At 59.5% G+C, this 20,898-nt stretch overlaps 2 protein-coding genes across 2 annotated transcripts in view; one reads left to right on the top strand and one right to left on the bottom strand.

Annotated features, from left to right (window-relative positions):
* RPL3 (ribosomal protein L3) overlaps window positions 1-20,898 on the bottom strand; it is a 197,843-nt gene that overhangs the window by 120,157 nt on the left and 56,788 nt on the right. The window lies entirely within an intron of this gene.
* The window catches only part of MGAT3 (beta-1,4-mannosyl-glycoprotein 4-beta-N-acetylglucosaminyltransferase), a 28,816-nt gene continuing 20,571 nt past the window's right edge, over window positions 12,654-20,898 (top strand). The window contains exon 1 of the mRNA XM_058568323.1: window positions 12,654-12,736. The gene's annotated coding sequence lies outside the window, so the exon portion shown is untranslated. The remainder of the gene's footprint in view (window positions 12,737-20,898) is intronic.

Below are 20,898 nucleotides of genomic sequence, written 5' to 3'. Positions count from 1 at the left end.
AGTGACGTCGTTCACATGCAGAGGTCAGAGGTTGTTCACGTGCAGACATGGCGCCTGGCAGGTCCCTGCAGCTCTAGCCCTGTGTAGGATCCTGGTGTCTCCAGGTCCCCGAGACTATGTCCAGCTGGGGCAGGGTCTGCCTGATTCAGTCCTGAAGAACTTTTTAACTCAAGAGACCCACACTCCAGGAGCCTAGTGACTTCCCTGAGGTGGGGGAGGAGAATGACCCTCTTTGGCCCCTGTCCATCTGCCTTAGTGGGTGGGTAGAAGCAGCAGTACCAGCTGTGGTACCGTCAGGAAGAGACAGGAAGAGACCATCACCCTGGGGGCAGGACTGGTGGCCCAGGGACCCCCAGGGCACAGAGTGATTGGGCCTCCACGCCTCACTCACGTTTCTCCAACACACCCTCTGGGCCAGCACATCCTCCGCTCCCTCACTCCCCACCTCACCCCAAGCCGTGTGGTGCTGTTATTCCTGTTTGGGGGGGAACGGGCCAGAGAGGTGATGTTACTTGTCCAGGCCACCGTGGAAGCAGGACTTGAACCTGGTCTGACTGTCATGTTGCTGTAACCCTGAGACTTGAGGACCTTAAGATTTCACGACTTGAGGTTTACCAGTTATCTATTGCCGAGTAACAAACAGCCCCCAAATGTAGCACTTCAAAGCCATACCCAGCGTGGATTTGCTCACGATTCTGCAGTGTGGGTGGGGCTGGGCAGGGACCACTCAGCTCTGCTGCCTGCAGGGTCGGCTGAGGAGGCCCAGCTGGCCTCCCTCGGTGTCTGGTGCTCCAGCGGGGCTGCTCACCAGCAGGGGCAGGCTGGGCCTCTCTCCTCCCTCCATGGGCTCTAGGCCTTCTCCAGTGGCCTCTCTCTAGCAGGATAATCTGATTTCCTTACATGGCCTCTGGCTTCCAAGCTGGAAGAGATGGATGCTGAAGGTTTCTTAAGGACCAGGCTTGGCCTCTCCCAGTCACTCCCACCTCATCCTGTGGGTCAAAGCAGGTCACACTCAGGCAGCCCAGGTTCCAGGGGAGGGGAAGTCATTCGCCTTTGGAATGGTCAGTTGCCTGCTGACAGACTCCTGCATGACAAGGGGTGGGAGGGTTGACGGTGGCCCATGAAAATGCAGACGAGGGACCCAGGAAGCTCTGGGGCTGGCTGCAGTGGGACTAGAAGGATAGGCTGGCCCTGGCCTGGCCGGGGGGACAAAAGGACTTGGAGCCCTCTCTCTTCAGACCTCTGGGTCTTTCCCTACCAAGGCCCCAGCTGCCCTGCTCCCCACCTCGAGGGGTGAGTTTGCCCAGACTCTGAGCCTCCATGGGGAACGAGACCCGGCCTGCTCAGCCTGTTGGTGACAACATTCTATGGGCCCTGCCTCCTCTTTACAGGGGTTGCTGTGCTGGAGGGAGCAATGCTCTGGTCTCTGCCCTCCGCCTGCCCCACCCCATCCTGCCCTGGGCCTCCCTGAGGATGAGAAACTTCCTCCTGGCCCAGCCCCTCCCCAGCCCCACCCCAGCCTCACAGGTTCTGAGAAAATGCTGTCCCCAGATAATGGTGTTCACGAGGTCGAGGTCGTCCGCAGGGAGGAGACCAGACAAATCCTTCCCCCAACTCCACCCCGCCAAGACCTCAGGAACTGCAGGGGGCCACCCAGACAGGCTCTGAGTTCACTCCCGGCTCTGCCGCTCATTAGCTGTATGACCTTGGGGAAGGGACTTGACCTTTCTGTGCCTCAGTGTCCTCATCTGAAAAATGGGGAGAAGAGAGGGGGGAATATGGTCACTCTGCTCGGGGCCTGTTCTGAGCGCTTTACATCTAGCGGTTCATTTAATCCTCCCAGAAACCCTGTGGGAGGGTTCTGTTATGTCTCGAGTCACAGATGAGGAGATGAAGGCACAGAGAGGTCACGCACTTGCCTGGGGTCACACAGTTAGTCAGTGAGTCAGGATGCGGGCCCAGGCAGCCTGAGTTGCGGCTCTGCCCCCCTCACGGGTTGGTTTGTGAATACAGGGAAATGGCTGGGACAGCGCGGGCCCGGGGTCAGCGTGGTGTGTCTGCTGCCATCGTTATTATTATCACCATCATCATTCTGGGGCCCATGTTCCATCTTCTCCCCCAGTGCCTGCTCCCCATTGCCTAATTCCTTCTTTTTTTTAACTATGGTAAAATATACATAACATAAAATTTACCACGTACAGTTCTGTGGCACCAAGTACCTGCACATTGTCAGGCTACCATCACCACCATCATCTCCAGAACTTTCTTCATCTTCCCAAATGAAACTGTACCCATTAACAGCAACTCTCTCTCCCCGGGCCCCCAGCCCCCAGCACCACTATCCTACTTTCTGTCTCTATGAATTTGACTCTTCTAGGTGCCTAGTGGAATCATACGGTATTTATCCTTTTGTAACTGGCTTATTTCATTTGGTATAATGTCTTCAAGGTTCATCCATGCTGTAGCATGTGTCAGAATTTCCTTCCTTTTTAAGGCTATATAATATTCCATTGCATGTATAGACCACATTTTGCTTATCCATTCATCTGTCAACAGACGCTCGGGTAGCTTCCACCTTTGGCTGCTGTGAATAACACTGCTGTGAACACGGGGTACAAATATGTGTTCAAGTCCCTGCCTTCCCTTCTTTTGGGTATAAACCCAGCAGTAGAATTACTGCGTCAGGTGGTAATTCTGTTTAGTTTTTTGAGGAAACACTCTACTGTTTTCTACAGTGGCCGCACCATTTTACATTCCCACCCTGCCAGCCATGCACAGGGGTTCCTGATTCCTCCTTGAACCCCAGTCTGTCTGCAGCCCCAGCACTGGTGGATGCCAGGCAGGGCCAGGTGAGGAGCTGGCAGAGATGGTCCAGCAGCTCCTGAGTGAGGGGCATGCTGGGGGGGCAGTGGTGCGGGCAGTCCTGGCGTGCACCAGAGAGCCTGGCCTGCCAGTGTCCCCACCCGTGGACACTGAGCCCTGGGGTCAGTCCCCTGGCTCTGACCTTTCCCCACCCTGCTCTGCCAGGCCAGGCTGCCCCAGGGCAGGGGGAATGAGAGGGGTCAGCATGGGGGACACTGGCAGGCTTAAGGCTGTGGGACAGACCTTGGCTCAGGAGGGTCCCTGAGCTATCCCCTGCTATCCCCTCACCCCGTCACCCCCCTTCCCCAGCTTAAGTTACCTCCTCCCCTGCCAGGACTGACATCCCCTGTGGGGACAAGTCCTGAGAAATGACCCTGTGACCTGGGAGACGCCAAGCTGCTTTGAGGAATTCCCGAGGCCAAGCCCCTGACTGTGCAGATAACTCTCAGTCAGTCAAGGGGTGTGGGCTGTTCTAGAACCCTGCCTCCAGGCTCCCACTTTGGTCTCTCCACACCCTGCCGGAGCTGCCAGCCTCCTCCCAGGAGGCGTGGGGCCAGCAGGCCCAGAACGTCTGGACTCACTGAAGGCCCCGGTCCCAGGCTGAGAGTGGGTACTCTGCCCTCCAAGAGAAGGTGCCAGAAGCAAGACGTCGCTTCTGCACAGGCCCCAGGCCCGGTGAGGCCTCTTCGGGTCCCAGGGCCCCAACCTCTGAGCCTCAGTCCCGGCTGGGGCAGAAATCAAACATTCTGAAGGTGGCAGTGCAGACCCCGGGAAAGCGTCTGGGCCTCAGGGCCTCGGGGCCACACACTGCCGTGGGCCGAAGGCCGTGGTTATGGGTCTTGTCCTAGAGCTTCCTATAGCCCTGAGCAGGCCCTAGCCTCTGTCTGAGCCATTTTCTCACTGGTATAATGGAGTAGGCTTCAAAGACTAGGAGATTCCATGACCCTAAACTCCCAGAAGGGGTGAAGTCGCTGAGGCGCACTCTGAGTGGCAGCAGATACTATTCTTATTCCCATTTTACAAATGAGGAAAGTGAGGCACAGAGAGATTAAATGGCCCAAAGCCGCAACAATAGCAGAATTCAAACCCTGCCTTCTTCTTCATTTTTTTTTTTTTTTGCTGAGGAAGATTGTCCCCGAGCTAACATCTATGTCCATCTTCCTCTATTTTGTATGTGGGTCGCCGCCACAGCAGGGCTTGATGAACAGTGGGTAGGGCCCTGCCAGGGATCTGAAACCGTGAACCCAAGAACTCTAGGCCGCTGAAGCAAAGAGCGTGAACATAACCACTATGCCACAGGGCCAGCCCCAAATCCTGCTTTCTTAATCCATCTCTTACCCACAATCCTGCACCATAATGTGGCCAGACTTTTTTTAAACCAGAATGTTTTTGAGCACCTGAGGCTCTCTGAGGCCAAGTCCTTGTACTTCATGTAGCAGCTCGCAGGAAGCCCACCATAGCAGCCAGAACGCTCACCGCAAAAGCAGGCCAGTCAGGGGAAGTATGTGTCTGCGCTGGTCAGGCCGTGTCTGGAGGAGGGCAGGGGCAGATGGGAGAGGGGCTGGGGTGGAAAGGTCCGGAAACCCTGTCCTAGGAGGAGCCACTAAAGAATCTGGGAGGAGAAGTGGTGGAGAGACTCTCGCCACATTTCTGAAGGACTGTGGTGCTGATGGCGGAATGGACTTACTCTGACCAGTTCCAGGCAGCAGGATCTAGGTTTCTAACAGCCAGGTGTGAGACTCGATTGGGTCACATTTGGGCAGCCCCGACAGCCTCAGCGTGGGTTAAAGGTCAGCGGCTGAGCCTCCTGCTGCTGGCTCAGGCCCCCAGGTGGAGAGCCAGCCCCGGCCTTTTTCTGAGGCTGACCCCGTATTCCATGGGTGAATTTCTCTCCTCTGCCAGTCCCACCCATCAGCCCGGCTCCAGTGGGACAGGCTGGACCCCTGAGCAGGGCTCCCAGGAGCACCCTGTTATTTCAATTTCTGGTCATACAAAGGACCAGAGAACCTGATGACCCAAAGGACCTCCGAGACCCCAGTGGGCCACCTGGGGGCCCGTGGCTTTCAGGCTCAGACAAGTGAAAGCAGACTGGATGTTCCAAAGGTCGCCTTCCACGGCCACAGGGCTGCGGGCAAGGACTTGGCCCAGCAGCTGTGAGGATGGAACCTCGCCGATGGGCCCCAGGAGCTGACGTGCTGTAGGATGGACAGGCCACAAGGCAGCATCTCTGGGCTTATGTCCTCACCTCCATCTGCGGCATTCCAAGGCAGCTTTACCAAAGCAGGCGCTGGTGGTGTGGACGAGAGCTGGAGGCTGGAGGCAGGAGGGGGGCTCCGGGTGGGCCGTGCCCAGGGACATTCCTCCTCGTGGAATGTCGTCTGAGTTTGTGGGGAGTGCCCAGCAGAGCTCTGTGAGTGCAGGGGGTGTGTCCTGTGTGCGTGCGCATGGGGTGCATCTGTGTGTCTGTGCGTACAAGGCTTGAGGTGCACGCATGAATGTAAGAGAGAGAGTGTGTGTGACACTAGGGTGGGGAGTCCCCCAGTGGGTGCATGTGCCAGCAGATGGGGGCCTGCTCCCTACATGTGACAGGCGTATGCACGTGGGTGTGGGTGTGCCAACTACTTTCCACTGGTGTCACCAGCGGTGTGACCCAGCCCGTTGGCCGTGGGCTGCAGACGATGCTGGGAACAGCTGGGTGTCACTCGCTCGCCTTCCACCTGGTGACTCAGTCCAACTCTCAGCATCTCTGGCATCCTTGGAGCTTATGGGGGTCCCCAGGCTGAATGACTCCCTCCGGGTCCCCTGCACACTTTCTGGCTGTGACTGGTCCCTTCCCCGTCCACCCTCAGCCTGGATGCCCTTTCCCTTGTTAGCTGAATCTTCAAATCTGCCCCAACCTTTGAGGCCTGGCTGAGATGCTGTGTCCACATTCCCAGCCCCCCAGGTGCAGCTGCCTCCCTCTGGTCTTTCTGTCTCAACCCCTGCCCCCTACTGGCCCGGGTTCTCCTGGAAGCAAGGATGCGTCTGATTCACCTCCGTCTCCACTACAGCCTGGAGCCCAGGGCCTGGCATACAGTAGGTGCTCAATCCACCAATGCATATAACCTCGCCCTGCCACAGGCTCGCCCTCCTCTCTCTGTGGGGTCAGCCGCTGTGGGTGAGAGGACTGGGAGGGGTCCTGGCCCCTGGTGGCCGGAGCACTGGCTCTGGATTCTGAGTCCTGGCTCTGCCTCTCAGCCATCCAGTGGGCTCCATCAGTCTCTTCTTGCTGTGCCTCAGTTTCCTCATCTGGGGATCCAGCACGTGAGGCTGGTGGGGGTTGCCCGGGGAAGAAAGAGGGGGCAGGTAGAGCAGGCTCCTGAGTTCCTAGGAGTGGTTGCCAGGGCCCAGCTAAGTGCGCAGTTCGTGGTACAAAAGGCAGTTTGCATCCTGAGCACATCCATTTACAGCCACACAGCAGCCCTGGCCCTCATGGGAGGATTTTTCCCGCCCAGAGGTCTTCCCCCGCCCGGAAGGAAGGCTCCCACGCCCTCTGCACAAGACACAGATGAGCGGTGTCTCCCCAAACACACACAGAGGCCAACACACGGGGCTTCCTTCCTATGCAACAGCGTTTACTGGGCAGCTGCTACGTGCCCGGCTGTGCCAGCTGCTGGGGAGACGATGGTGAGAACAAAGACCCCTGCCCGGTAGCCTTATGTTCTGGGGGATTCAGGCAAAAGAACAAGAAACACAGGAAACTACCTCACCTGCTGGAAGGTGACAAGTGCCATAGGGAAAGAGGAAGGCGATCAGGCACAGGGATCCGGGAGGCTGCATCTAAATGGGTGCTGGGGGAGGCCCCGCTTTTGCGCTGAGCCGGGGAGGAGAAGGAGCCATGGGTACCTGGGGGAAGAAGGTTCCAGAGGGAGGGAACAGCCAGAGCAAAGGAGGTAGATGAGCGTGGGGAGCGTGGAGGGAGGGGGCTAGGCCAGGCGGGGCCTTGTGGCTCCCAAAGGGCTCTGGGCTCACTCCGGGTGAAATGGGAGCCACAGCAGGATTTGAGCAGAGGGGGGAGGTGATCTGACTTGTGCTTTCCAGAATCACACCTACTGCTCTACGGGGCAGGCACAGCAGCAGGAACACCAGTGGGGAAGCCACGCCTGGTCCCGAACCCTTTGAGAATCCAGTAACAGCATGGACCCCCTCCCAGAGAAATGTGCGTGTGTGCGTGCACACATCCACATACACAGACGGGCACTCTCACATATGTTCACACACACGCACACATGTGTATACTCATACTAACACACGCTCACAAACACACACAGCACACTACAGGGAATTTTGTGAGATTCCTGGACCCTCTGATCCCCCCAGGCAATGGACCCCTGTCTAATCCATCCCCCCTACCTGATAAGTGGAAACTGAGACTTGCAGAGAGAAAGGGACTTGTTCAAGGTCACCCAGGCAGAGAGGGCCCGACCAGCAAGACTCGGGCCGGACACCCAACCTGGAGCATCAGGGGCCCCCTGCCTGCGAGGCCTCTGTCTCCCAGCACTGAGCTAGGCCCCAGGGAAACCCCTCGCATCTTTGTGCCTGAAGAGCTCACAGTGAGGCCAGTAGGGAGGCCAGGGCACCAGACGGGAAGTGCTCAGGGTCCTAAGGGGGCCCCAGATAACTGTGGGGGCCACGAAGGTGAATTCAGAAGAAGGAAGAGGCCTGGAGAAATGGTATTTGAGCTGCGCCCTGGAGGCTGGGACGGGCAGAGTGAATACTTAGAGACAGGGCTGAGCAGGGCACTGCAGGCAGAGTCCAGGAGCCGCAGAGGCTTTGAAGTGGGAACTCTCCAAATGGGGCAGGAACAAGGTCTCCGGGAACCAGAAGTCAGGGTGGCCTTCGGGGGGAGGGGACACCTGGGTTGGGTCTTGAAGGATGAGTAGGAGTTTTTCCAGGAAGGCTTTCTGAGTAGAAGGACTAATATATGCCGAAGTGCAGAGATGAGAACAGTTGGAGAAACTGCAAGCCTTTCAGAGGGCTGCCTGCTGTGTGCTTTTGGGAGGGGTTCAGTAATGAATGAATGAAGGGATGAATGAATGAGTGAATGAGTGGGGAGCATGTGGAGGAGAGTGGGAGAGGAAGCCTCATCCAGCAGGTGATGAGGAAGGAAGGGGACTGAACATTTACAGAATACCTCTGCTGCTGGCCCACAGGCTCACGCCCATCCTGCAGGTGAAGAAGGCACGGCTGTGAGCCAGCTCCCTATGCCGTGGCCCAGCCATGCTCCCCGCCCTTCGGGGGCCTTGGCAGGGCTGGTGCTTGGCCTTCGCACAGGTCAGGGGACCTGGAAACCCAGGGCCGGGCGTGCGATGACCCAGGGAGGGCGGAATGTGGCTCCCAAGGGCCAGGCAGCAGCTGCCGAGAGGGATAACAGACGTAGCAATTGTTCCCAGAGCCAAATGGGCCCCAGGTGAAAGGGGACGGCAGAGCTGGAAGGCGACACCGCCTTGGCCTGGCTAATCTTGTATCTGGGCTTCTTTCAGCTCCAGCTTCCCCCAACCTCCCTGTCAGGCAGCCGGGCCCCAGACGAGGGGGTGGGGAGGGAGGACCACCTACCGAGCCCTGCCCTCCCCCACATCCCTGCTGACAGCTCGGAGACAGGACATTAAGTGAGTGAGGGGGAGGGAGAGGATGGAGAGGTCCAGATTCCACTGGTATCAATGTGATGGCAGGGCAGAGAGTATGTCCATTTTACAGATGAGGAAACCGAGGCTTAGGGCACTGAAATGACTGGGACACGCAGCAGAGCTGGACTAGAACCCGGGTCTTAATCACACTAGTCTTCAGCTTCTCCACCTGCTGAGCACCTACTGTGTGCCAGACCTCCATAAATGCAGGAGTGGAAGAGACTGGGAGGGAAGCCCAAGGGAGGAGGGAGTTGGAGGTCGTTTCCCCTCCTGGCCAGCTCTCTCAGGGGTGGGCTCCTGGGCTGCGGGGCCTGAGTTGGCAGGTAGAGAGGTGGGGCCTGGTATGCCCAGCTCTGCCAGGGGGTGACTGCATGTGACTGAGCAAGTCACTTGTCATCTCTGTCGGGCTAGGAGGGCAGGCATGCGCCACACACAGCTCCCAGCCCACTGTTGGGGAGCATTGGGCAGACAGAGGCCGACTTTGGTATGGCCCCAACCAAGGCTGACTCCTCTGAGGCATCCCAAGAAGCTTGGATTTCTGGAAAGGTCGGGAGAACAAAGATCTGAGTTGGGGGAGGACAGAGCATGAGCGAGCATGCCCCGGAGTCCTCCTGACCAGCCAGCTCTGGGCAGGGCGGGGCCATCTCACTCTGGTCCCTCCACATACCTGCCCTGGGGTGCCTGCCTTCAGGGCCCTCCCCCCCGCATGGACCTACAAGCGCCCACATGTGGATGGGGTGCCCTGTGAGGGATGCGGGTAGAGCCTCCCTAAAGCAGAGCCCTCGGGACACAGCTTTCCCAGAGTGGCCATTTTCAGACAGCTCAAAGTCAACAATCACTGCTTTTTAATGACAGGTAATAAGCATGCAGACGGCACTAATTCATTCATTTTTTTTTTCCTGCAAATATTTGTTGAACATCTCCTGTGTGCCCAGCCCTATACTCAGTGCTCAGGAGACAGTGGCCCTGCAGTCACGGTGCCAGCTAAGACAGACTGGACAGCAGGCCCTGAGGAGGGCACCTTGCGGACAGGGACCCATGTTACCGTCCTAGCAGCCCTCTGAGGGAGGCTTCCTTATGCCCATTTCACAGATTAGGAAACGGAGAGTTAAGCCACCTGCACAAAAACCCAGACTGAAGCCAGATCTCTCTGGTTCCTGAACCCAGTCCACCACCACGCAACGGGACCCTCCCCACAAGGCCTTCCCACTCACTCCTCCCATGCGCAGGGCCTGGGGGCTCGAGGACAGGCGAGCACTGCTGCTTTGCACCTTATTAAAAAAACCAAAACAGAGTCACGTTTTGAACTGGTTTTTAGGTCACAACAAAATGGCTTCACACCAAAGGAGCCATGAGGGTAAAATCCTCACTTAGAGGAAAACAAAACGGCCGGGGCGGGACTGAAGCTCACTTTCCACTGGACGTCCTTCAGTAATTTTCAAATTTGCACTGTGTGCGGTATTATCTATTCACCCAAATCAACTAAAAAGTTTCGAAGGACAAAAAGGGCCATTTGTGGCTCAGGCCTTTACCGGGACCTGTGGGGCTCATGGTCTTGGGGGAGCCAGAGCTGGTCCCCGAAAAAGAGAGCACACACGAGGTGGCAGCTGACTGTTACCGCCAGGAGAGCGGAGGACGAGAAAGCCCCGCAAACCTGGGTTCAAGTCCTGACTCCAGGGCTGCCTGGTCTTGTTTCCTTGGGCACACCCGCGCATGCACACACAGAGCTGGACACGTAGACCCATGCACACGCCGGACACACACTCTCTGCCTTTGCTGGGAGCTGTGACAACTGAGGGATAAATATTCTGTGCCCAGCCTGGTGCTCAGGGGCCAGCGCCGATGCCCAGAGCAAGGCCACTGGGGAAGCCAGACCTGAAACAGTGCATCTCTCACGGGCCAAGGGATGCCCAAGCTGCTAGAGGCCCGGGAGGAAGAGCAGATTCTCCCGGGGAAGTCGGGGGCAGGGAAGCTGTCTCTGAGACAGCTCTTTCGGGGTGGCTGGAGTCTCCAGGCAGAGGAACCAGCAGAGGCACAGGGAGGAGGTGAGCCGGTGTGAGGGGTAGTGAGGGTTCCATCGGGGCTGGAAAGAGAAGGGGCGGAGAGTCAGCTGGAGGAGCAGGTAGGGGAGAAGAGGAGGCTGACATTTTGGGGGTAGAATAGACGGGATTTGGGGGGAATGAAGCAGGGGAGACATGAGGATGGAAAAAAGGGCGCAGGGATGTGCTTGGAGCAGTGCTGGCTGGGAATGGTTTTTACATTTTCAAATGGTTGGGGGGAAAAATCAAAAAGAATTATGTTTCATGACATGTGAAAATTATACGAAATTCACATTTTAGCGTCCATAAATAAAGTTTTATTGGAAAACAGCCATGCTCATTTTTTTACACATTGTCTACGGTTGATTTTATGCTACAATAGCCAAGTTGAGGAGCTGAAATAGAGCCTAAAATATTGACTATCTGGCCCTCACAGAAAATGGTTTGCCCACCCTTGGCTTAGAAGGAGCCTCCAGGGAGAGGAGAGCAGTGGAGGGGTGAGGCTGGAGAAGGGGACAGGGCCAGGTCACCTGGGGACAGGGCATCTTCTGCCCTGCCCAGGCACTGAGCTTAAGCTGAGGGCAAGTGGGAGCCATTGAGGGTTCAGGGAGGAGAGCGACCTGCTCTGATGAATGTTGGAGAAGGGTCACTCTGGCTGTTTGGCAAGGATGGATGAAGGTGGGCAGAGGGCACCTGGAGCAGGAAGATCAGCCAGAGGCAGCTCCAAAGGCCCAGCAAAGGCCCATGGGACCGCCCTTGAGGCCATTTGCTGGGACGTGGCCTTGAGGCGGCTCCCTGCCCTCTCCCACGCACCTTCGCTGATGGCCCAGAGTGGTGCTTACTGCATACCCAGGGTGCCCTGCACGCGGAGCGGAAGTGGCCGCTCCACCGGGTCCCCAGAGCGGAAGGAACGGCCGGAAAGGCGGGAAGCGCGTGGAGGGCGCCTCAGAGCCCTGTGCAACAGCATGAGGAGCCAGGACGTGAAATGGTGGGCGCTTGGAGAACCGCTGGCGGCCGAGTGGCAGGAGAGGAGGCTCAAGAGGTGGGCAGGACCGGCGAGCTTCGAGTGCCCGCGGAGGGGCCGGGGAGGGGAAGTTTATGCCAGGAGTCACTGGACCGGGCCTGGGAGAGTCAGCGCACGGTGGCTTTGGGCGAATGCATGGATGGAGGGGGTCGGAGGAATACAGGCGGGCATACAGCGGCCCCCCACACACCTGTGTAGACATGGTAAAAGGCCCAGCGCGGTGCACGCACCACAACACCAGGCCAGGCCTCTGCACACGGTCACAGAAACGTGTACACATGATCACAGCCGCCCAGAGCCAGGCGCGCACACAATATGAGACCTCGAGGCCTCTCTGCACACGGTCACAGATGTGTGCACACAATCACCGTCCAGGTACCCGCAGACACAGCCGCCCGGATCCACGCACACACCATAACACAGATGTGCACGCCCATGCACACACAGGAACAGACCCGGGTACACACTGTAGGTCACAGAGACCCATGCATACTGCAAAGCCCAGACGCACACATCCACGCACACACAGACCCATGCACACGCCGGACACACACACTCGCTGACCGCCTCCGTCGCATACACACCACCGCACAGGACGCACTGGGCCGTGGGCCGGCGCACGCACGGTCACAGGCAGGGGCGCGCACACACACTCATACACATTTGATCGCACACGCGGGAGGCGCGGAGCGGCGGCGGCCCCGGCCCCGCGCGGCGAGCGGAGCCCGGCGGGCGGCGGCGGGGAGGGGGCGCCGGTGGGGGCGGGGCGGGGCCGGAGCCGCCCGAGCCCGGCGGGAGCAGGCACCTCTGCGCGCCGCGCTCGGGCCTCGCCTCCGCACCCCCGAGCGCCGCCCGCGGGGCCCTCCCCCGCGCCCGTGCGCTCGCCGGGCCCCCGCCGCGGCCCCGGGGTGCAGCCAGGCGGGCCCGCGGGACGGGGTGGAGGTGGGGGCGGGGGGCGGGGATCGGGGCCGGGCCGGGGCCGCGCCGCCTGCGATGCCGGGCGCCCGCCGCAGCCGCCGCCGCCGGAGCCCGGGATGGGGCGAGAGGCTGCGGCGGACGCCAGCATCTCCCCGCCGGGGGCCCCGGGGGCCGCGGAGCCGCCGCCGCCGCTGCTGCCGCCGCTGCTGAGACCCAGCGGGCGATGGGTGAGTTGACCCCGGCGTCCCGTGGGCCCGCGCCGCAGCCCCTCCATCCCCGCACGCCCGGCCCTCCGCCTCCATCGCCGCGCCTCCTCCTCGGCGCTCGCTGCGCCCCCCGTCACCGCTCCCACAGCCCCCCTCCCTGAGCGTGACCTTTGGAGGCGGGGGCGGGAGCACTAGGCTGGGGGGCTGGGGGCCGAGATGGGGCGCGGGATGCAGGGGAGGCTGCTCAGCTCCGGCGCCCCCTCCCCCAACCTGGCTGCTCCGCGGAGCTTTCCCTGGCGCCGGAGGGCAAAGCCTCATCCCTTCGACCCCCCTGCCCCGGCCTGGCCGGGGGGCGTCCCGGCGCGGGGCTGGAGCCGTGCTTTGTGCGCTGCGCCCCCCCACAAAGCTCCGGCGCGGCGCGGGGCTGGGGGTGGGAGGCCTCAGCGCCCGCCTTCCCCACCCCCCGACCCCGGGCTGCGGCGGCGGCGAGGCCCAGGCGCGGTCGGGGTGCTGGGCCGGTGCGGGGGCCGAGATTGTGGCCGCCTATGGGTTTCAGGCAGAGGGGAGTTGGGGGGAGGACCCCCATCCCTTTGGAGGGGCTCCCGCTCTTTCCACTGCACTGCCCAGGGTGGGGGAGGGAACCTGGCTGGGGGAGGGCGCTATAAATATCTGCAAATAGTGAGTTCTGGAACCGGAGTGGGGAGGGGAGCGGGCCTGGGTGTCTGGGGGGGTGCCTGAGCTGGGGTGCCACTGGAAGCAGAGATGGGTCTCAGCCAGCCCTGGTGGCCTGAGGTCGGGTGACTCTCCTGGCTCTGGAAGACGCCCCAGAAGGGATGTGGACAGTAACACTACCCGAGTGAGCTTCCTCCATGGTCCCCCAGAGCCGGCCCCCCCAGCCTGGGACACCAGTCCGGATCTGCCTTGGTGGGGGTGTTGTGGGCACTGGTGTGTCACCTCCGGGGCAGTTACTGAAGATCCAGGCGTGGGGCCAAGCGTGAGCATGGAGGGAAGAGCAAGACAAGCCCCCACACACCTGGAGGTGCTGGCAATTCACTGGGGATATTAATACTTCCGACTGCTAAGGAGATAGGCACAGGGCCTAGGAAAGTTTGGAAGAGGCGCTGCCAGCCCATGGGAGAGAGAGAACTTGCTGGAAGAACTGATGAGGGGAAGTTGGAAGAGTTCACTGGGTAGAAAAAGTGGGAAGGGCATTGTGGGCGGAGGGAACAGCACGAGCAAACACTCAGGGATGTGAGTCCTGGTATGTGCTGAGAGATGGAGTGGGGGATGGGCAGGCACCGCGAGTGACCAGGAGGAGAAGCCAGATGAAGAGGAGGGAGCCAAGGCTGAAGAGGAGGAGGGCCAGGTGGAGGCGAGGTGGCAGCCACCTCAGGGAGCTGGCGCTCATCCTGAGGACAGCGAGGAGCCCACAGGGGTGGGAGTGACCGTCTGGCCTAGCTGCTGCCTTCTGAGGGTCTGCCCAGTGCCCCTGATGTGGTCAGGGCTGCTTGAGCCACATTGATGATCCTTTTACTGTGGTAGCTGGATCCCCTCAGGCAAGTCGGCCTTCTGCGTCTCAGTTTCCCCATCTGTCCAATGGGGAGAATCCTCCAGAGTTGTGGAGATGACTGCGTGAGACGATGTGTGCAGGGTGCCCGGCCCCTGAGAGGTACCTGGGACGTGGCTGGCTGCTTCGCAGTGTTTTTACCTGTAAAACGGGGACATTGATGCTGGCTGGCCGGCCAGGCCCTCTTCACCAGGTGGCGGTGAGGGTCATGTGAGGGCTGGAGGGAGCCGAGGGCTGCGGGCACTGCGCGTCCACGTCCTCCTAGGAGAAGGAGAGCGAAGCACCGAGGAGGCTGGGGCTGGGTGGGCTGCACAGACAGCATCCTCTTGTCCCTGTGGGCACCCACCACCTTCTGGCCCCCGGCCATGGCATTTGGGGGACCCTGCTCTGCTCCCCAAGGCCGAAGCCTCTTTATGCCCCGTACTGCCTGGTGCACCCCCTCCCCGCCAGCTCTAGTGCACCACATGGGGACTAAGGCTCCCTTCCAGAAGTTTCTCCAGACATTCAGGCCAACAAACATAGTGTCCTCCTGTGAGGGGCACTGTGCTGGGCAGCCAGGCAAGAGGACACAGGCCTTGCCCTCAGGAAGGTAGAATCTAGCTGGGCAGCAGATACCGCTGGGCACCCAGGGTCTGCCTAGTCCCGTGCTGGCTGCTCGGTGACAGCGAGAGTCACAATAATTATGCCATGAGGCAGTCAGGTGCAGAAGTTAAAAAGCAAGGATTCCAGATCCAGGGGCCCAGGTTCTAATCCCGACCCTGTTACTTTTTACTGGGTAACTGTGGACTAGTGACTCTGCCTCTCTGTGCCTCAGTTCCCTTGTCTGTAAATTGGGGATGATGCTTATTATTGCTTGAACAGCTTGGTTCAGCTTCTGGTGGACATTCACTGCCTCCCTTCTAGAATGAGTCTCCCTGTTCACCCCTGTCTCCTCGGAGACTACACAGCCCTCCTCGGTGGAGTGTCATCCACATGCCTGTTGTGGGCAGGGGCCTGCCTGTCTGTATCCATTGTTGGGCGGGGCCAGTGCTGTGCTGGCAGCTGGCTCTCTGGTGAGCGGTGTTGGCTGATTTCCGTGGTGTAAATTTTCCCAGCAGAGCCGATTTCAAGCTCCCAACAGCTTAAGAGTCTTGCAGTGGGAGCTGGTACGCGCCAGCTTCAGCAGCCAGGCATTCAGTAGGGGCTTCATAAATGATGACTGAGCAAGGAGGAGAGGCCCCAGGGACTGTTGGTCAGATGGACTTGGGGAGCTGCCAGGGTACTGCAGCTGAGAGGGGCTTCCGGGGGAGGCGTTGGACAGGCTGAGGGCGGGACCAGAGACCACCAGGAATAAGTACCCACAGCGGGGTGGAGGGCAGAGGGGGTGGAGGGCTGGTGTCCGTTCTTGGGGCCCTCCACACCTCTCACCCTGCCTCACTCCAGCGTAGTGGCCTGACCTTGTGGTTCTGCCCAGAATGGCCTAGGTGGACCCCAAGCTTTAGCCTAACAGAGCTCTGAGATGTGGTCCAAACAGGTCCCAAACCTCAAATTCTATTCCTTTGCTTATGCTGTTCCCTTTACCTGAATGTCTGTTCCACCCACTCCTCCCTCTGCCCCTGAAACTCTGTCACCCATCAAAAGCCTCCTCACGTGTCCCCTCCTCCATGATGGCAGCCCTCCACCCCAATCACACAGACTTTCTACCCCTTCTGCTGTTGCCCCCAGGCTTACAGCCCCTCGCGTGGGCAGACTGCCTGCCCATAAAAATATTAATAGCCAACATTTATTGTGTCTGTCAGTGAGCCGTGACAGAGGAGCCACTATAATCCCCTCTGCAGATGGGGAGGTTGAGGCACGGTGTCTTGTTAGTGCCGACCCATCCTTTACATCTTAGCTCACGCAGGGAAGCCCATGTGAGCCCTGGTCTCCTTGCTGTGGGCCCGCAGAGCACCACACCCATTTGTTGTTACTTGTTCCCGCCAGACTGTGAGCCCCACAGGCTACAGGATCTCAAATGAAAGAATGATTGACAGAGCAAATGAGTGATTCTCAGCCTAGGGGAGCAGCCCTGCCCTCCTGCCCATTCCTCCCCCTTCTCCACCCCTGATGGAGGAGATTGGCCCTCCAGAGAGCAGCCTCACTATGGCGGGATGGTCACAGGGACGCTGCTTGTCCCCATCTCCCAGAAGGGGAAAGCGAGGCATCAGGAGGGGGTGGGAACCTTCCACAGCTGGAAGCAGGCCTGGTGGAAGGGTAGTGGTCACCCTCCGGTGGCCTAGAATGGGGCCAACAAGGGGGCCCAAGGCCTTGCCCGTAATCCAGGAAGTTAACAGGGTCCAAAATACTTTTCCATGCGCTGCCTGAAGTGGAAATTCCCCTGTTGGCTCACTTATTTCCATCTTTTCTATAAAAATAAAATTGGAACAATAGAAATCATTCACACACCTAATTACTCCATGGTTTTACAAGTTTAGAGTTTATTTGGCTCAAGACTTTGGTTCTCACTGAAGTGGGAACCCCTGGGAGGGGCAGGGTGAGGGCCAGGACAGGAGGTCGGAGCCTGTGCTCACTGGGGCCTCCTGAAGGCCTGCCCTCCGGGCTGCCCTCTCTCGGCAGGCCGGGAACTTCCCAGAAGGAGCGGCACAGACAGGGGTCTGTCTGAGTGAGGAGGGCGGCCAGAGGCGGTCTGCAGGGTTCTGGTTGACAGAGACCCGTGATGGATGACCTTCCAGGCTGTTCTTCCCACCTCAACCTCCCCCACCTCGGCCTCGACCTCCAAGTCATAATAATTTGCAGCCCTTTATTGAGCGCTTACTATGTGCTGGGAGCTGGCCAAGCCCTCTGTCTGCATTGTCCCAGCGCCCCTCCTGACTTCCCTCGAGGTAGGTACCATTATCGCTGTTTGGCCATTTGAGGGTGCCTGGGCCCCGAGGCTCAGGGCTGGGGTTGTATCCAGCCTGTAGGACCCCAGAGCCTGATGGAGCTGCCTGTCTAGGCCCCCTCAGTCACCCAGAGGCGACCGCTCTGAGGCTTGGGCTCCCAAGACAGCCGCCTCACCCATGTCCAGGCCTCCAGGCCACCCTCTGGGTACCTCACCCTTCTTTCCCAGACTCCTGGGGCCCTGCCTCTGGAAGCCCCACTCAGCCTCACCTGGTGGCTTAGGGAAAGTACATATTTCCCAGGCCCCGCCCCGCCCTGCTGAGTCAGAATCCCCCGCCAGGGGAGGGAGGGCTGGAAACCTGGTTTTAAAAATGCTGCCCTGGGGATTCAGAGGGCTGTGGACTCCAAGAACCGTGCCCCGCCCCACAGACTCCAGGCTGTCCCCTGGGACCCGGATCCCTGGGACCCTGCCCCTCCTGTGTTCTTGGCCTCTGCTCCCTGCTCCCCCACCCAGCTCTGCGCACATCATGCGCCGCCCCCGGCCCCCCACTGTTTTTGTGTTGGCACCTGCCACTGCTGCCTTCTCAGGAAACAGGTCCTGGCTGGCTGTGGACAAATCCCTCACGGCTGCCCTCCTCTTGTTCCTGGGGCCCGCACACAGTCTAGGTGAATGATGGTGGCTGAGGAAGGGGGGACAGGGAGAGCTGCCGATGGCAGGGGAGGGGCCAGGCTCCCTGGCTGGGCACATGGGTGCACACTGGGGGCTAGCACTGTGCCTGACACAGAGAAGGCATTTGGTAAGTATTCCTTAAATATTTGTTGAATGGTGACTGAGAGGGGAAGGTGAAGGCCACTTCCAGAACATCGCAGATCGGCTGGTGTAGGTGAAAGATTGGGAAGGTGCCTTTCAGATGGTCGCCCAGGACTGTGAACTCGTTTATGGCACGAATGGGGACGAGATGCTGGTGTTGTCTTGCGTGATTTCATCTCAGTGTCCCGGGCGCCCTGGGCAGTGGTGCTGAAGTCATCCTTGTTCCACTGTGTGGAAACTGAGCTGCACACGAGGGAGGTGACTTGCTAGGGTCACACAACCGGGAGGTGGTTCTGCGGACAGAGCCCGCCCGATGGGCGGCATCGACAGTGGACAGAGCGCTTCCACACACATGATGTCATTTGGTTCTCACAGCGCTTGGAGGTTTGGCTCGACTTTTTCACCTGTGCCCGTATCCTGGGTCAGAAAGCCTGCCCCCGAGGGCACTCTGCATCTGCGAGGGGCAGGTGGTGAGAGGAGAGCCCTCTGCCCAGGTGGACAGGAGAGAGACACGAGGCGGTGTGTGGTGGGGGCACGGGCGCACAGCGGGTGTTTGGAGCCCACTTGGCCGGTGCGGGCAGAGCCAGGCCTGAGCTGTGGCTCCGGTGCCAGGCTGGCGCACGGTTTGGCCCCATCTGGTCCTGGGAACAGCCCAAGACGGTCTTCGGTTTTTCAGCCAAGGCCCACAGAGTGCGGGTGACAGGTCCAAGGTCATACTCGGCACGCCCAAGGTGAAGAGCAGAGGTGAGGCTCCGCCACGCTGGGGGGGGTCAAGGGAGGCTGGCAGGTGGGTTTCAGCTGTGCAGAACGAACGCCATTGGAGTCACTGAACAGTGGGGGGACCCAGGCAAACCTCCTCCCAGGGGGTGTCCAGGGACCAGGTCTCCTCAGACTGGTTCTGGGGCCTGGCATGTCACTGCTGTCAGAGATGTTTGAGGCCACACGTGAGCATGGGTGGTGGCCCTGCACCTGCCACTGGGGAGAATGTGACAGAAACCATGGACCCTGCCTCCAGGCACTGGCACGTGAGGAGGGGGCGATGTACCAGCACCCCCACCCAGACTAGAAGTCTGAATGCTTGGGGGCTGGCCCAGTGGTGTAGTGGTTAAGTTTGCATGCTCTTGTTTGGCGGCCCAGGGTTCACGGGTTCGAATCCTGGTTGCGGACCTAGGCACTTCTCATCAAGCCGTGCTGTGGTGACGTCCCATATACAAAATAGAGGAAGATTGGCACAGATGTTAGCTCAGGGCTAATCTTCCTCACCAAAAAAAGAGAAATCGGGTGCTGGCTTTCCCACGGGCCTTTGCAGATGCTGTCCCTCTGTGCAGAATGCCCTTCCCCTCCCTTCTTGGCTCATACTTTAAGACCGCTCCAGGGAACCGTGCCTGACCGCCACCCTGAGGGCGAGGCTGATGTCGACACCAGAGATTTCTGTCTCTCTGACCCCATGGGGACTGAGAACCCTGCGGGCAGGGCAGGTCTGTTCAGGGCCCGATTATAATGCAGGGCCTGATAGGACATGCCACTGGGGAGAATAGAGACGAGTGGGTCAGGAGGACTTCGGGGGGAGGTCACCAGGGCCAGCAATGGGGATTGCTCTGCTGTCCCTCCTATCTAGATGGCAAAGGGAAGGAATTATGGGAAAGACCAGGGACCTCCCGGTGTGGCTCCTGGAAGCAGCTGTAAGGTGCAGCCCAGCCCAGGTGACTGTCACCTCAGTCCAGAGAGAGGGCCAGGCTGGGGAGCCTTGAGGCCGCGTGGTCAGCTGAACCTGCCCATTTCCCAGAGGGAACATTGAGGCCCGGGGCGCTTGGGACTAGCCCAGAGCACCACAGAGAGTGGCCGAGGGTCCCCTTTGTGGTGTGTAGGAGGAGAGCCCAGGGCTGTGGGGCTGCACCAGCCCCCACTCCTGTTCCAAGCCGGAGCATTTCTCGAAGGGGTGCAGGTCAGGTCTGGGGGTGGATGGGAAGGAGCCGAGGGGAGCAGAGTCCCCCGGGCCCAGGTCTGCACTCTGGTCCTCCAGCGTGGAGGACAAAGCTCCTTAGAGAAAATGGGTGTTGCCCAAAGGCTGGCAGAAAATTTACGTCATTAGCGCATTCCAGCAAAAGGGTGCGCAGGAAAAAAATCCGTGAGAACTTAGGCTAAAATGTTAGCCCGGGGGATGGCAGGGTGGTGGGTGATATTGTCCTGTTCCTTTTGCTGTGATTTCCAGATTTTCTAGAATGTGCGAGAAACCTTTATAACCAGAAAAATGAAGTTATATTCTAAAGGAGAAAGGTGGAAAAGGCACCCTGAGAACAGCCAGCTCTCCATTTGTTCGAATCTGGGGTCACCACTGCGGGCGGCCTGCACAGGGAGTAGCTGTAGGGTCTCCCCGTGGGAGTCGCCCAGCACCGGGCACTTGCTCAGACAGCCGCACCTGAGGTAGACAGCTGGTGTTTCTCTCATTCTCGGGAATTGGGTCAGTGCGAGTCCAGGCCCTGAGAATTCCGTTCAGACCTCTGACAGTGTTCCTATGGCGCCAGCCTGGCCTTTGCTCCTCTTCCCCCACGCACCACATGTTCCAGCCTCAGGCCATTGCTGTTCTCTGCACATGGCCCTCGCCTTCCCACCTCTGGCCTTTGCTGTGCCGGGCTCTCCACCTGAAAAGCTAACCCACTCCACCCCTGGTGCTGCCATCTGCCTGGGAAGCCATTCCCGCCCACCCCACCCCCTACCAGGGGTGGCCCCAGAGCTGTTGGCTTCACCTCCATCCCCGGTGCCCAGTGGGTGCGTCACCGTCCACCGCCTTCCTTACTGACTCCCGCCTTAAAGCGCCTTTCCTGCAGTCCTCCGACAATGCGGGTCAAGCACTACCTGTGGCAGTGGTGTTTGTAATCACAGCTGAGCCTTGATCCTGGGGGCTCAGTCTCTGTCTCCCCACAGCCCTCGACTCTGTGTCTGGTA

Source organism: Diceros bicornis, chromosome 25 (assembly GCF_020826845.1).
Source record: "Diceros bicornis minor isolate mBicDic1 chromosome 25, mDicBic1.mat.cur, whole genome shotgun sequence".
NCBI classification, from domain to species: domain Eukaryota; kingdom Metazoa; phylum Chordata; class Mammalia; order Perissodactyla; family Rhinocerotidae; genus Diceros; species Diceros bicornis.
This window is presented reverse-complemented; position numbering and strand designations above follow the sequence as displayed.